We start from the raw sequence: 15,019 nt of genomic DNA on the forward strand, positions 1-15,019 counted from the left end.
TATCCACAGAACAAATATTTCCCTGCATCAGTGGAGTTTTTTCACCACATCCAGCATCTTCTACTAATGACATCAAAGGTCTAGACTTAAAAACAACAACAACAACAAAAATAATACCAAAAACCCTCCCCATCCCCACCTCTGCCAAAACCCTACCATTTATACAAATTGCACACATATGTAGATATATATATATATGTAGATATTAGTCTCTGTATGTGTAGATGTTCTTCTGTGACCTTGGGCAAGTCCTGTCACATCTGGGTTTCTGTTTTCTTCTTTATAAAACAAAGTGATTAGACAAGATCATTTCTAGGATGTCTAGGATGTTTGGTTCTAAATCGAATGGGGGGAGTGAATATGTGCACATGTGTGTACAAGTGTGTATATATATGTAAACATATAGTGTGTGTGTGTGCATGTGCTTTTATTATAAATAGGCAATTGTTAAGAGTATGGTTAATCCAAATGTGATTTCATCATTGTCAAGAGCTCTAGGTGTGGAAAGCCTTCTCCTGATGTGGATGCCAGTCGGCAGCATGTCCACAGCTGACCATTTTTGATATGTACCAGAGGTAGGATCTGAACCCAGGTCTTCCAGGTTCATCATGTCTGACTCTTCGTGACCCCATTTGGGATTTTCTTGGCACAGATACTGGAGTGGTTTGCTGTTTCCTTCTCCAATGTTCTATCCTTTCTTACCATACATGTATTCCCACCTCTGCTACCATTCCCTCCCTGCCTTTCAACACAACTAAGAGTGGGATTAACAGATAAAAGTGTCAGGAATAGAGAAAGTAACCTTCCCTTCAGGCATTAAAAAAAAAAGACAAGAACGCATTTTCCTGATTTTCTAGGTCTTGAATTGTCTAGCTTTGGCTTTGGTTTTCCCCAGTTGAAGATGGGATCAGATCCTTTAGGAATGCAGGTTTTCAATTATCATGCTCCAGAGATGTTAAATGGCTCCATTTTTAAAATTCAAACAGGGTCCTAAAACAAAGGATTTGATTATAGAGTGAGTAAATCCAATATTTTAAAAAATTATCTTCAGTAGATAGAAGAATTGATTTTTTTATGTTGCCAATCTTAGAAGGTCCTGCAGGCAGGGAGAAATGCCTTACCAGCTTTAGAAAGACGGAGCTCCTTCCCTGCACAGTTGCAGCACCTATGTTCAAACTCTGGGTTTTATCTCCAGTGGGAGGAGAAGATTGAGCATAGGAAATATCTGAAGCTGAAAAGAGGGAATGGGCAGAAAAGAAGGAAACCCAATTATGATGGCAGAGAGCTGGGGAAGAAGTAGAAAGTTTTGATGAGTTTTCATTCCCAGAGTACTTAGCCCTGAATACCTGAAGCTTCTGTGTTGATTGAAGATGCTAAGGGACCTGGTCACTATACCCTAAAGGAGAAAGAAGATTGACAGGATCATTGGACATGTTTCCAATCAGGGAGAGATGAAATGAGAAGGAATCTGTGAGACAGGCTGCCAGTGCCAGGAGGTAGCTAAACTCGTAGAGAAATTTCAATTTTGTTTTATTTGCTTAAAATGGAAGTTGACTGACATGTTAAATGAATTCTGCTATCCCTGGAAGATTATTTTAACAAGAGGAATTTCCATTTGGTGAAATGGACGAATTAGTCAAACAGGGCCATCTGTCTGTTCATGCCCTTCCTGATGACAGTTCTGGCTAGTATCACCCCAAACTGACTGTCACTGACATGGCAGGAAGGCAAACCCCCAAACCACAAGAATAACAACCTGATCCTCCTCAACCTGATCCAGGCAATCTTCATCCAAAGAGCAAGCCCTGTGAAAAAAAGGGGTCCACCGACTTCATCATCACCATCTCCAACTGTTGGCTAACTTTAACCACTGGCAAGGCAAGGCAAGAAATATTCATTAAGGGGTTACAATGTTCCAAGCCAGGGAATGAACCTTGAAGGAAGATGGGTATCCTATTTTTAAATTTAATTTCTTGATTAAAATTTAATTTTTAATTGACTAAAATATCTTTTTGCCCCCCCCAAACACACTTTCTATATTTTTTTTTTTGGTAACAGATATATGCATAGTCAGATAAAACAACTTCCCTCATGGTTGTGTTCCAAATACATATGTGTGATTTTGGACCATAAATCCATCCCTCTCAGTCTGGATAGCTTCTCGGTAGCTGGCTTCATCATTCCTACTTTCAGTATCATTGATGGTCATTGCATTGAGAGGAGTTCTGAAGACTCTCAAGGCTATTTGATTTTGTAGTGTTATCATTTTTGCATCAATTGTTCTCTTGATTTTGTTCATTTCATTCTTCATCATTTATATGTTAAGAATTGGTCATTTTTATATTGATTTTTCAATATAAATTATTCATTGGGTTCTGTTCACTGCATTTCTGCATCAGTCTCTCTGAAGTCATCTATTTCCTCATTTCTTACAGCATCTTAAGATCCTATTATAATTTCATGTCACATTTTGTTTCGCTATTCCCCAAATGCTAGGCATCCTCTCACTTTCCAGTTTTTTACCACCACAAAAAGAAATATTCTAAATCCATTTGTATGTCCAGGACCTTTTCTCTTTCTTTGATCTCTTTGGCCACAGGGATGAAGCCAGGATTTTAAGAAGTTGAATTTAGAGGGGAGAATAGAAATGAAAACCTGTTTAAAGACATGGAGGTGAAATATGGGTTTTGTTCCGTAACCTAGAGGCAGCAGAGAGCCATTGGAGATTTCTAAGAAGAGGGGTGATATGATTGGGCTTTGGGAATAATATTTAAGAATCTGTATGAAGAGGAGATAGGGAAGGCAGTTTTTCTTTTCTTTTTTCCCCAGGAATGGTGGTGGGGGGTCAAAAGAGATGAATGACAGGATAAACAAAAAGAAGGAAAAGAGGGCTGTCAAGATTTTTTTTTTTAATGAAGATTAGAGGACAGAAGGAAAGACAGGAAGGAAGCACAGATAAACCTACATACAAGATGGATCTTCTATAGACTTAAAGAGAAAAGCAAGTTGTACACAACAGGAATCTGCAATGTCATCTCTTTCTATATTCTACTACATATATGAAATGCTCATTTGGTGTTTTAAGTTCAGAATTTTTTTTTAATTAAGAATTGGAAATTGATTAAGAAAGGGGGTAGACAATGGAGGTGAGGAAGGAGTCGATTATGACTCAGAAGTTACAAATCTGATGTTCTGTTTTTAGTATTCCTCCATTCCTCAACTCATCAGAAATCAATTTATTTTCCTGTATACAGTATTGAGTAACACCCTCTCTGGACCCATTTGACCAACCTACACTAGGTCAGCCTATAATAGGCCAATTTGGTCCCCAGAGGAATTAAAGTTACTACTCTGAGAATTCTAGAGCTAACTACTTATTCAAATGATATAACAAGAATGGTAGTTACAACCCATTTTCTCCCAAACCTAGAATGCAAACTTCTTCAAATACACATAGATTCCAAGGGGAGGGAAGGGTTGGAAGAAGGAATGGGTATGCACTTATAGTACAATGGGAACCTACTTTCAAGTCCCCATGCAGTGAATACACATGACCAAGGCAGTGCCCAGCTCCAAGAACTCTATGTTTCTAATAGATGAGTTATCCTGATGCCCACCTGGACTTGCTCCTTGCTGGATATGGCATTTTGGCTAGGTGGGCTCATCTGCTGCTCAGCTGGGTCAAATAATGTCCAACTGCTGACTCGGTTTGACTCCTCACTGGGCTTGGCTGAGTCTAAGATTGAACAAGTATGTCATTTAGGCTCTAGGTATCTACTGCTGGACTGAACTGGTGAGGCCACTCTGACACTGGACAGCTCCTACCACACAGTCAGAAAAAAAGATCCTAGATTTAGAATTGTTACAATAATAATAGCATTTGTATAACACTTTAGGATTACAGATGCTTTATTCAAGTTCTTTTATATGTAAAGGGAACTTAGAAGACCATGAATTCACCCCACCTCCCCTCTTTTTCACAGATAAGGAAAGTGAGATACAGAAAGTCTGTGTCAGTGATTGAAGCAGGATTAGAACCCAGGTTCGATTCCAAGTCATGTACAATATTCACTCTAAACCATGCTGCTCATCTGCTGGGCTATGGTTGATCTAGCTAAACCAGACAGATTGATCAGCCACTGGGTACAATGCCCTATCCAAAGGGACAATCTACCAGAGTCTGTGGGTTTGCATTTTGATGGTAAGCTATAATCTTTTACCACTTCATCCACTGCCTTAGATGGGTGGTAGAGTGCTCTCTTCACCTGAAGTATTCTAGAGTTCTCAGCTGGAGCATGATGGCATTCTACAGAGCAAAAACCATCAGCTTAGGTGTAGCCAGACCTTCATTTCTTTCTAGAGATTTCTAGAGATCTTGAGATGGTTTCTAGAGATCCTTGACTCTGAGGTTTACCTTCTGGCAGAATGAGAGAGAGGTACAGCTTTCTTCAGTTCAATAACATTTTCTGATTCAAAGCAAGGTCCCTCAGTAAGAGACTCTATCAAGGTGATCAGTTCTGATTCAGTCAATTAACTTCCCAAGCTCTAGGTGGGTCATAAGCATGAGAGTAGTTAGATGACAAAGATAAGAATGCAGCCTGTGCCCCAGAGGCAAGTACATTGTCTTGTTGGTCTCTTCAGAAGCAATTGACCTGATGAGGTCCCAGTCCTTTTCTGGGTTTAACTTTCTATTTCCCTTCACTTTTCAATGTTTGTTTTGGTCCACTACTGATCTTATCTTCCCAGTTGAATGCAAGTGTGTTGAGGGCAGACACTTTCAATTTCCATCCTGGATTCTCTCTCTCTAGTAAAGGGTAAAATAGTAAAATAACCCTAAATAAAAGTTTAAGTACTTTTCATGGGGGGGGGGGGGGGGGGGGAGGGTAAAAGAAGGGAAGAGGAAAAGAATCTGACTGTATTAAATTTGACTATTAGGCATTCATTTCCGAAGATCTTCCGACCTTTGTTTTCATGACAGATACAGCTAGAAAGCGAATTTACTGTGGGAGCTCATATGTGGATGGTAATTTATAGCTTAGGGTTTTATTAGATTTCTAGCTAACTGAACATTAAATCAGACTGAGGTGTTTATTTTTCAAACAGGACAAATTGATCCTTTGCCCATAGTGATTGATTTTGCTGCATCAAGTGACTTAAGTAGTTGTTGTGGTTTTGTCGTTCATTTTACAGAGAAAAATCATGATCGTTGGTTTCTGCCAATCACAAAATAAATTGCCCCTTAAAAGAGATTTGTTTGGAAACATATTTTTTCACTGCTATGACAACAACATGTCTGTCATCTAGGTTCATTGAAGAGGCAGTGTGTTATAATGGAAGAAGCACAGAATTTGGAATTGAGAGTCCCCAAGTTTGAATATTAAGTCTGTCATTTACTACTTTGTCTAATCTTGGGCAAATCATCTTACCTCTCTTGGTCTCAGTTTCCTCATCTGTAAAATAAGGGAATTAGCCTTGTTCAGTCGTGTCCAACTCTTCATGATTCCATTTAGGGTTTTCTTTAGATAATAGAATGATTTGTTTTGACATTTTTTTCTTCAGTTTATTTTACATATGAGGAAACTGAGGCATAGTTAAGTGACTTGTCCAGAGTCATATAGCTAGTAAATATCAGAGGCTGATTAAATTAGCTAGCTCTACCTAAACTACTTTAAGGCCTATTATTAAACAGAAACTTGTGAAGTTGGACTTAACCCTCAGGGAGAAACTCTCATGTGACAAGCTCAGACTTGAGGTCTTCACCTTCATGCTAACTAAACTGGGGGGGGGGGGGTATCAGCTCCTACATGGCTACAAGTTTGGAAGTTTCTGGATTCCACATTGACATGTGCTTGTAAATATCCAGAGAAGGTGGAAGGTTCACAAAGAGCCAGCATGGCTTTATTGAGAAAGGTCATGACCATCCAGTCATCTTTCCTTTTTGGACAGGAAAGACCAGACAGGGGAATTCTGCAGATTCCCTTTGCCCAGATCATAACAAATCAATGGAAAAGTCTTTTCCTTTGTTGTTGTTGGTTTTTTTGAAAGATGGAGAAATTCAGGGTAGATGAGATTACAATTAGAGCCATTTGTTAGTAGTTCAATGGTCAGACTTAAGGAGTAGTTTAATGATTCAATGTTAACTTTGAGAGAGGTCTCCAGCAGAATGCCATAAGAATCTGGCTGCGCTTGCCCTTGTGCAGTTGAAAATTTTTACCAATGATTCAAGTCAAAGCAAAAATGGTGTTCACATCCAGTTTGTAGATGATTTGCCTTCAAAAGGGTTAGAAAGCACATTGGTTAGAAAAGTCAAGGTTTAATGAGGTCTTTGCAAGCAAAAACAATAGGCTGAACCAAGGAAGAAAACTGAATGAGGATAATTATAAATAATTATCTTCGAAAATCAACTTCCCAAATCCAAGATAGGAGAAGCATGATTAAAAACTGTTACAGATAAAAGAGTGGTTGCCATAAACTGTGACCGGGAAATATGTAAATGGCCAAACTGTAAGGTTTGGGCCACACTGGTAAAGATAATTTTTAGTGTCTTGATTTTATATCAAAAATATAAAGTAGTTGCCATGGGAAAAATTCCCAAATGTGAAATACCCAAGTCAGCTGGGTTTTATGGAGATTTTAATCAATAAAAATGAAGGAATTAAGGGAAGGGAGAGAGAGAGAATAAGAGAAATTTAGAGAGACTAGTCAACCTTTAATCACTCACCACAAGATTTATTCCAAGCAAAACTCCAGTGTTCAGAGAGACCCTCCAGTTCAGCTCCTCAGCTCAACTAAGTTCAGCCACCGAGCCCTCCAATTCAGCTAAGCTGAACTTCCTTTTCAGAGGCCTTCTGACCACCTTTTAAAGAGAATTTTCTCATATGTTACCTCCCCTAAGTTTTCACATCTACCAATCACAGTAGACATTTTCCAAAGGACTGACCATTCTTAATTCACACCTGAGTAGACTAATCTTGTCCTTAGCAAGTTGTCTGATTAATTTGATCTTCATAGGTACTTAGCACCCCTTTGTATTAGATCTAAAAATAGACCTAGCTTAAGGGTTCTTGCTTCACTTTAAGTGTGGGTTGGGGACTTTTCATTGTTCAATCAGGAGTTTACAACTTTATCTTCCCCTAAAGTATGCCTAAGTATGGGTGGAGTAATGTTAGAGTTCCCACATTCTTGACCAAAGTCCCTTCATTGTTTTAAAATGGGGAATGGTCCTAACTAAATGTTCTAAGGTAGAGTCTGAGAATTTTTAAGATTCACAAGTCTGAGAAATTTTAAGATTCACAGCAGCACTCGGGTGAGAATTAGTAACTGAGGAAATAGTCCAAACTTTATGGTTTATTAACAAAGCAGGCATAATAAACAGATCAATGGACAACCCAGTCAGCCCAAAGACCCTGAATAAGGAGTGGGACAGATATTTATGTATTAAAAACAATTAATCAAATAAGCCCAATTAATTAGATAAAAACAATTAACCAAAAAAAAACTAAATTAGGTTAGTATTATTTCTAATTGGAGGAAAAATTAGGGACTTTCCATGTTGGGGAGAGAAAAAGAAACCATTTAAAATCCCTGAAATCAGGGAAAGAAGTGCCCCCACTTCCTCCCTTCTTGACCCCAAATGTCTGTATTCAATTAAAGGAACATGGACATAATAACTGATTGACCATTATGGAGCTAGTCTTCCAATAAGACAAAAGGGTGACAAGGTGTACAATGATGTGAAAACTCCTTTCTTCAGTCTTCAGATCTAACTAGGTTTCTGGTCAGTATAGCTTAGGATCCTAGGGAATTCATTGAGTTATTATCATGCCTGCTTTGCTAATAAGCAATAAATCTCAGTTTCCTCTGTTATTCTTAATTCTCATCAGAGTGCTGCCTAGTCATATCTCTCCCATCTTGGACTTGGGGAAGTTGATTTTTGAGGACAACTCTTTATATTTATCCTTTTTAAATTTTACTGCCTCAGTTCAGCCTAGTGTTTCTGCCTGCCACTTAAGGGTCTCTAGGCAACAGATATGTAAAGGTGGTCCAGCTTTTCAGCACCATAGAGCTAGGTTCAAACAATGCGAAAAGGTTTTCTTCCAGTTCTCACAATTGAATAAAGTTTCCTCACAAGACAGAAATTGGACTAGACTCATAATTAAATAGAAGGCAACAGAGTCAGATCCATATTGAGTCACAAGAAAGAGTCAGTGTAGTTCACTCAATTCTCACAACACTGATTCGATTACAACTCTGTTGGAGGCAGCAATGCAATATGGCATCCCAGGAAGAAGAGTATGAAATAAATATTTGAGTATGTTAAGAGAGGCCAAGGGTTCAGGATTAGGGAAGTGATAGACCCTAACATGTTCTGACCTAACATGAGACTACATCTGGAAAATTCTGTTCAAATCTGAGCTGACTATCTTAGGAAGGGCATCAAGAAGGGAAAATATTTAGGAAGGGGAAAGGTTCCAAGATCCTACCACATAAGCTTCACTTAATGGAAGTGGAGAAATCTTTTTTTTTTAATTAATTTATTTAGTAAATTTAGAACATTATTCCTTGGTTACAAGAATCATATTATTCCACCCCTCCCCCCATCCTTCCCATAACTGATGTACAATTCCACTGGGTATTACATATGTCCTCGATCCAAACTCATTTCCATATTATTGGTTTTTGCATTAGGGTGTTCATTTAGAGTCTCTCCTCAATCATATCCCCTCAACCCCTGTAGTCAAGCAATTGCCTTTCCTCGGTGTTTTTAGTCCCACAGTTTGTCCTCTGCTTGAGGATAGTGTTTTTTCTCATAGATCCCTACAGATTGTTCAGGGACATTGCATTGCCACTAATGGAGAAGTCCATTACGTTTGATTATACCACAGTGTATCCATCTCTGTGTACAATGTTCTCCTGGTTCTGCTCCTTTTGCTCTGCATCACTTCCTGGAGGTTGTTCCAGTCTCCATGGAATTCCTCCACTTTATTATTCCTTTGAGCACAATAGTATTCCATCACCAACATATGTGTTCAGCCATTCCCCAATCGAAGGGCATCCCCTCATTTTCCAATTTTTTGCCACCACAAAGAGCTCAGCTATGAATATTCTTGTACAAGTCTTTTTCTCCATTATCTCTTTGGGGTACAAACCCAGCAGTGCTATGGCTGGATCAAAGGGCAGACAGTCTCTTATCACCCTTTGGGCATAGTTCCAAATTGCCCTCCAGAATGGTTGGATCAATTCACAACTCCACCAGCAATGAATTAATGTCCCTACTTTGCCACATCCCCTCCAGCATTCATTACTTTCCATTGCTGTCATGTTAGCCAATCTGCTAGGTGTGAGGTGATACCTCAGAGTTGTTTTGATTTGTGTCTCTCTGATTATAAGAGATTTAGAACATTTTTTTATGTGCTTATTAATAGTTTTGATTTCTTTAACTGAAAATTGCCTATTCATGTCCCTTGCCCATTTATCAATTGGAGAATGGCCTGATTTTTTGTACAATTGGTTTAGCTCTGTAAATTTGAGTAATTAGACCTCTATCAGAGATCTTTGTTATGAAGATTGTTTCCCAATTTGTTATTTCCCTTCTAATTTTGGTTGTATTGGTTTTGTTTCTACAAAAACTTGTTTTAATTTGAATAATAATCAAAATTATTGATTTTACATTTTGTGATTTTTTTCCTAGCTCTTGCTTGGTTTTAAAGTCTTTTTTTTCCCCAAAGGTCTGACATGTATACTATTCTGTGTTCACCTACTTTGCTTATAGTTTCCTTCTTTATGTTCAAGTCATTCACCCATTCTGAGTTTATCTTGGTGAAGGGTGTGAGATGTTGATCCAAACCTAATCTCTCCCACATGGTCTTCTAATTTTCCCAGCAGTTTTTATCAAGTAGTCAATTTTGGTCCCAAAAGCTGGGATCTTTGGGCTTATCATAGACTGTCTTGCTGAGGTCACTTACCCCAGGTCTATTCCACTGATCCTCCTTTCTGTCTCTTAAGCAGTACCATATTGTTTTGATGACCACTGCTTTATAGTATGGTTTGAGATCTGGGACTGCAAGGCCACCTTCCTTCACATTTTTTTTCATGATTTCTCTGGATATCCTTGATCTTTTGTTCTTCCAAATGAACTTTTTTATGTTTTTTTTCTAATTCAGTAAAAAAAAAATTGGTAGTTCCATGGGTATGGCACTAAATAAGTAGATTAATTTGGGTAGGATTGTCATTTTTATTATGTTAGCTCGTCCCACCCATGAGCAATCAATGTTTTTCCAATTGTTTAGATCTAGTTTGAATTGTGTGGAGAGTATTTTGTAGTTGTATTTATATAATTTCTGTGTTTGTCTCAGCAGATAGATTCCTAAGTATTTTATTTTGTCTAGGGTGATTTTAAATAGAATTTCTCTTTTTAATTCTTGCTGCTGAAATGGGTTGGAGATACATAGAAATGCTTATGACTTATGCGGGTTTATTTTGTATCCTGCAACTTTGCTAAAATTGTCGATTGTTTCAAGTAGCTTTTTGGTTAATTTTCTAGGATTCTTTAAGTAGTCCATTATATCATCCACAAAGAGAGATAGCTTGGTCTCCTCATTGCCAATTTTAATACTTTCAATTTCTTTTTCTTCTCTAATTGCTACTGCTAGTATTTCTAGTACAATGTTAAATAATAAAGGTGATAATGGGCATTCTTGTTTCACTCCTGATCTAATTGAGAATGCATCTAGTTTATCCCCATTGCAGATGATGTTGGCTGATGGTTTTAGATAAATACTGTTTATTGTTTTTAGGAAAGACCCTTCTATTCCTATACTTGCTAGTGTTTTCAGTAGGAATGAGTGTTGTATTTTGTCAAAGGCTTTTTCTGCATCTAATGAGATAATCATGTGATTTTTGTTGTTTTGCTTGTTGATATGGTCAATTATGTGGATGGTTTTCCTAATATTGAACAATCCTTCCATTCCTGGTATAAATCTCACCTGATCATAGTGAATAACCCTCCTGATCTTTTTGCTAATATCCTATTTAAGATTTTTGCCTCCATGTTCATTAAGGAGATTGGTCTATAGTTCTCTTTCTCCATTTTTGACCTGCCTGGCTTTGGAATCAGAACCATATTTGTGTCATAAAAGGAGTTTGGTAGCACTCCCTCTTTTCTTATTATGTCAAATAGTTTGTATAATATTGGGATTAGCTGATCTTTGAAGGTTTGATAGAATTCACTAGTGAATCCATCAGGCCCTGGGGATTTTTTCTTGGGGAGTTCTTTGATGGCCTGTTCAATTTCTTTTTCTGATATGGGATTATTTAAGAATTTTATTTCTTCTTCTGTTAGTCTAGGCAATTTATATTTTTGTAGATATTTATCCATATCACCTAGATTGACATATCTATTGCCATATATTTGGGCAAAATAGTTTTTAATGATTGCCTTAATTTTCCTCTTCATTGGAGGTGAGGTCTCCCTTTTCATCTATGATACTGTTAATTTGCTTTTCTTCTTTCTTTTTTTAATTAGTTCGACCAGTACTTTGTCTATTTTGTTTGTTTTTTTAAAGTACCAGCTTCTAATCTTATTTATTAGTTGAATAGTTCTTTCACTTTCAATTTTATTAATTTCTCCCTTAATTTTTAGGATCTCTAATTTCATTTTATTCTGGGGATTTTTAATTTGTTCGCTTTCAAGTTTTTTGATTTGCATGTCCAATTCATTGACCGCTGCCTCCACTATTTTGTTAATATATGAACTCAAGGATATAAATTTTCTGCTGCATTATGGCTGCATTCCATAAATTTTGAAAGGATGTCTCATCATTTTAATTATCTTCAATGAAATTATTCATTGTTTCTATGATTTGTTCTCTAACTAACCAATTTTGGAGAATCATATTATTTAATTTCCAATTAATTTTTGATTTGGCTCTCCCTATACCCTTACTGACTATTATTTTTATTCTGTTATGATCTGAAAAGTTTGCATTTATTGTTTCTGCTTTTCTGCATTTGTTTGCCATGTGTTTATGACCTAGTACGTGGTCAATCTTTGTGAATGTACCATGTGCTACTGAAAAGAAGGTGTATTCCTTTTTGTCCCCATTTATTTTTCTTCATATATCTATTAACTCTAATTTTTCTAAGATTTCATTCACATCTCTTACCTCTTTCTTATTTATTTTTTTATTTGATTTATCGAAACTTGATAGTGATAAGTTCAGGTCTCTCACTAGTATAGTTTTACTATCTACTTCCTCCTTCAATTCTACTAGTTTCTCCTTTAGAAATCTGGATGCTATAACATTTGGTACATACATGTTGATTACTGATATTTCCTCAATGTCTATATTCCCTTTTATTAGGATGTATTTACCTTCCCTATCCCTTTTAATCAGATCTATTTTTACTTTGGCTCTCTCAGATATCATGATTGCAACTCCTGCCTTCTTTCTATCAGTTGAGGCCCAATAGGTTTTGCTCCAACCTTTAATTCTAACCTAATGAGTGTCTACACACCTCAGGTGTGTTTCTTGTAAACCACATATGGTTGGATTTTGTATTCTAATCTACTCTCCTATTTGTTTTGGTTTTATGGGTGAGTCCATCCCATTCATGTTCAAACTTATGATTGTCACTTGTGTATTCCCCAGCATTTTGATATCCTCTCCTAGTTCTGTCCTTTCTTCTTTTGCTATATCCTTTTAAACCAGTGGTTTGCTTTTAATCAATCCCCTTAATCCTCTCCCTTAACATGCTTCCCTTTCTGGCCCCTCCATTTTAGTTCCCTTCTTATTTTTTTTTAAGGTATGTTAAGGTCCATCCCCCCTTTCTTTCCCTCCCTTTTTGTACTCCCTCCCCCTGACACCCTTAGTTTTCCCTTCTCACTTTCCCTGTAGGATAAGATAGAGTTCAAGACCCCAGTGGATCTAGATCTTCTTCCCTCTTAGAACTGATTTCACTGAGAGTAAGGTTTAAGTATTACCTATTAGCACTCTCTTCTTCTCCTTCTTATAAGAATATTCTTACCCTCCCCTTCCCATGCATATATTCATGTTATAAAGATTATCCTATTTATTTTATTTCTTCAAGTATCTCTTGGTACCATCTTCATTTCCCCCCTCCTTTTTTTTTGCATATCATCGTATGGAACTTATTACCCCAATCTCTTCTTGTGAATGATTCTTCTAATTACTATAATAGTGAATATAATTTTTGAGAGTTACAAATAACATTTCCCCTATATATTAATATAAATAATTTGATCTTATTGTACCCCTTAAAGAACAAAGTTTGAATTTTAAAAAAAAGTATTTTTCTGCTTCTCCCTCTCTTTCTTATTTACCTTTTTATGTTTCTCTTGATCTTTGTGTTTGTGTATCTAACTTTCCACTTAGTTCTGGTCTTTTCTTTACAAATACAACTTGTAAATCTTCTATTTTGTCGAATTCCTATACTTTCCCCTGGATGTATATAGTCAGTTTTGATGGATAGGTAATCCTTGGTTGAAAATTCAATTCTCTTGCTATTCTGAATACCATATTCCAAGCCTTGCAGTCATTTAGTGTGGAAGCTGCCATATCTTGTGTAATCCTGATTGGTGCTCCTTGATATCTGAATTGTCTCTTTTTGGCTTCTTGTAAAATTTTCTCCTTAGCTTGGAAGCTCTTGAATTTGGCAATTACATTCCTGGGAGTTGTATTTTGAGGATTTAACATAGAGGGTGTTCTATGAACTCTTTCAATGTCTATTTTTCCCCCTTGTTCAAGAATATCAGGGCAGTTTTCTTGGATAATTTCTTGTAGTATGATATCATGATTTCTGTTTATTTCTGGGTTTTCAGGTAGACCAATGATTCTCAAATTGTCTCTCCATGCTCTGTTTTCCTGATCTGTCATCTTTTCAGTGAGATATTTTATGTTTTCTTCTATTTGTCAGTCTCTTGACTTTGCTTTATTAATTCTTGCTGTTTTGCAGGATCATTGGTTTCCTGTTGCCCGATTCTGGTCCTTAAGGCCTGGTTTTCTGTTATAATCTTTTGAATTTCATTTTCGGTTTGGTCTATCCTGCTTTTTGTGGCTTCCAATTGTTTTTCCAATTGGGAGTTCTTGTCCTTTAAACTGTTATTTTCTCTTTGAACTATTTCCCACTTTCTTGCCAAAAGGCTTCCATCTTTTTGATAATCTCCAATTTAAATTCTTTAAGAGCTTGTGAACAATATCCATTTTAGGGGGGAAGATTTTAGTTCATTTATTTGAATTTCCTCTTCTATTTCCTCTGTAAAAATTTTCCAGGGTCAGTCCCTTCTTCTTGTTTTTCTTGCTGGAGGGAGGATATTGTTCCTCGGAACTATTTGCCACCACTATGGAGGTTTTTCCTTCCCTTTTTAGTCAGAAATCTGAGTGAGATGGGCAAGTTCTCTGTGTATGGAGTTAAGAAACAAAGATTTTGCCTGAGGCAAGCTCTTGAGTCTCTGCAGCTTCTGCTATTTAATGCCCTTCTCTGTGCTATCTTCTCATGAGCTCCCATGGTCTGCGCTCTTTAGCCTGCTACAGTTTCAGGTGTAGCTGCTCTCAGGGGTAGGTCTTTGGTGGTCTTAGTCAGCTGCCAAGGACCTAGGTATGTCCCTCACTCACTCTAGAGGTGCCCTTTGCTCACTCACTGTTTCTGGCACTCACTGACTCTGACTCTGGCTCTGTAGGTGGGGTGGGAGAGGGTAGATAAGCTGATGTTTTGGTGGGAGCTTTTTAACCCCCTTATAGTGTGGCAATGTCCAAATCCCATGTATCTTTAATGCTGCACCCTACTGTAAAGTCCCTTCATTCAAATGAATTTGGGTTTTTTGGTCTTTTAAGGTAGTCTATATCGGTAGGTGCTGAGGAGAGGAAGCATCCTGCATATAGACTGCTGCCATGTTTACCTGGAAGTCTCCATAATACTATTTCTTGAAGAACAAAGCATTATATTTCCCCTCTCCACTTTTGCCTCTTAGAAACCCTGGTTTCCTTCAAATTTCAGGTTA

The sequence above is a fragment of the Monodelphis domestica genome, chromosome 8, assembly GCF_027887165.1.
Source record: "Monodelphis domestica isolate mMonDom1 chromosome 8, mMonDom1.pri, whole genome shotgun sequence".
Lineage (NCBI taxonomy): Eukaryota > Metazoa > Chordata > Mammalia > Didelphimorphia > Didelphidae > Monodelphis > Monodelphis domestica.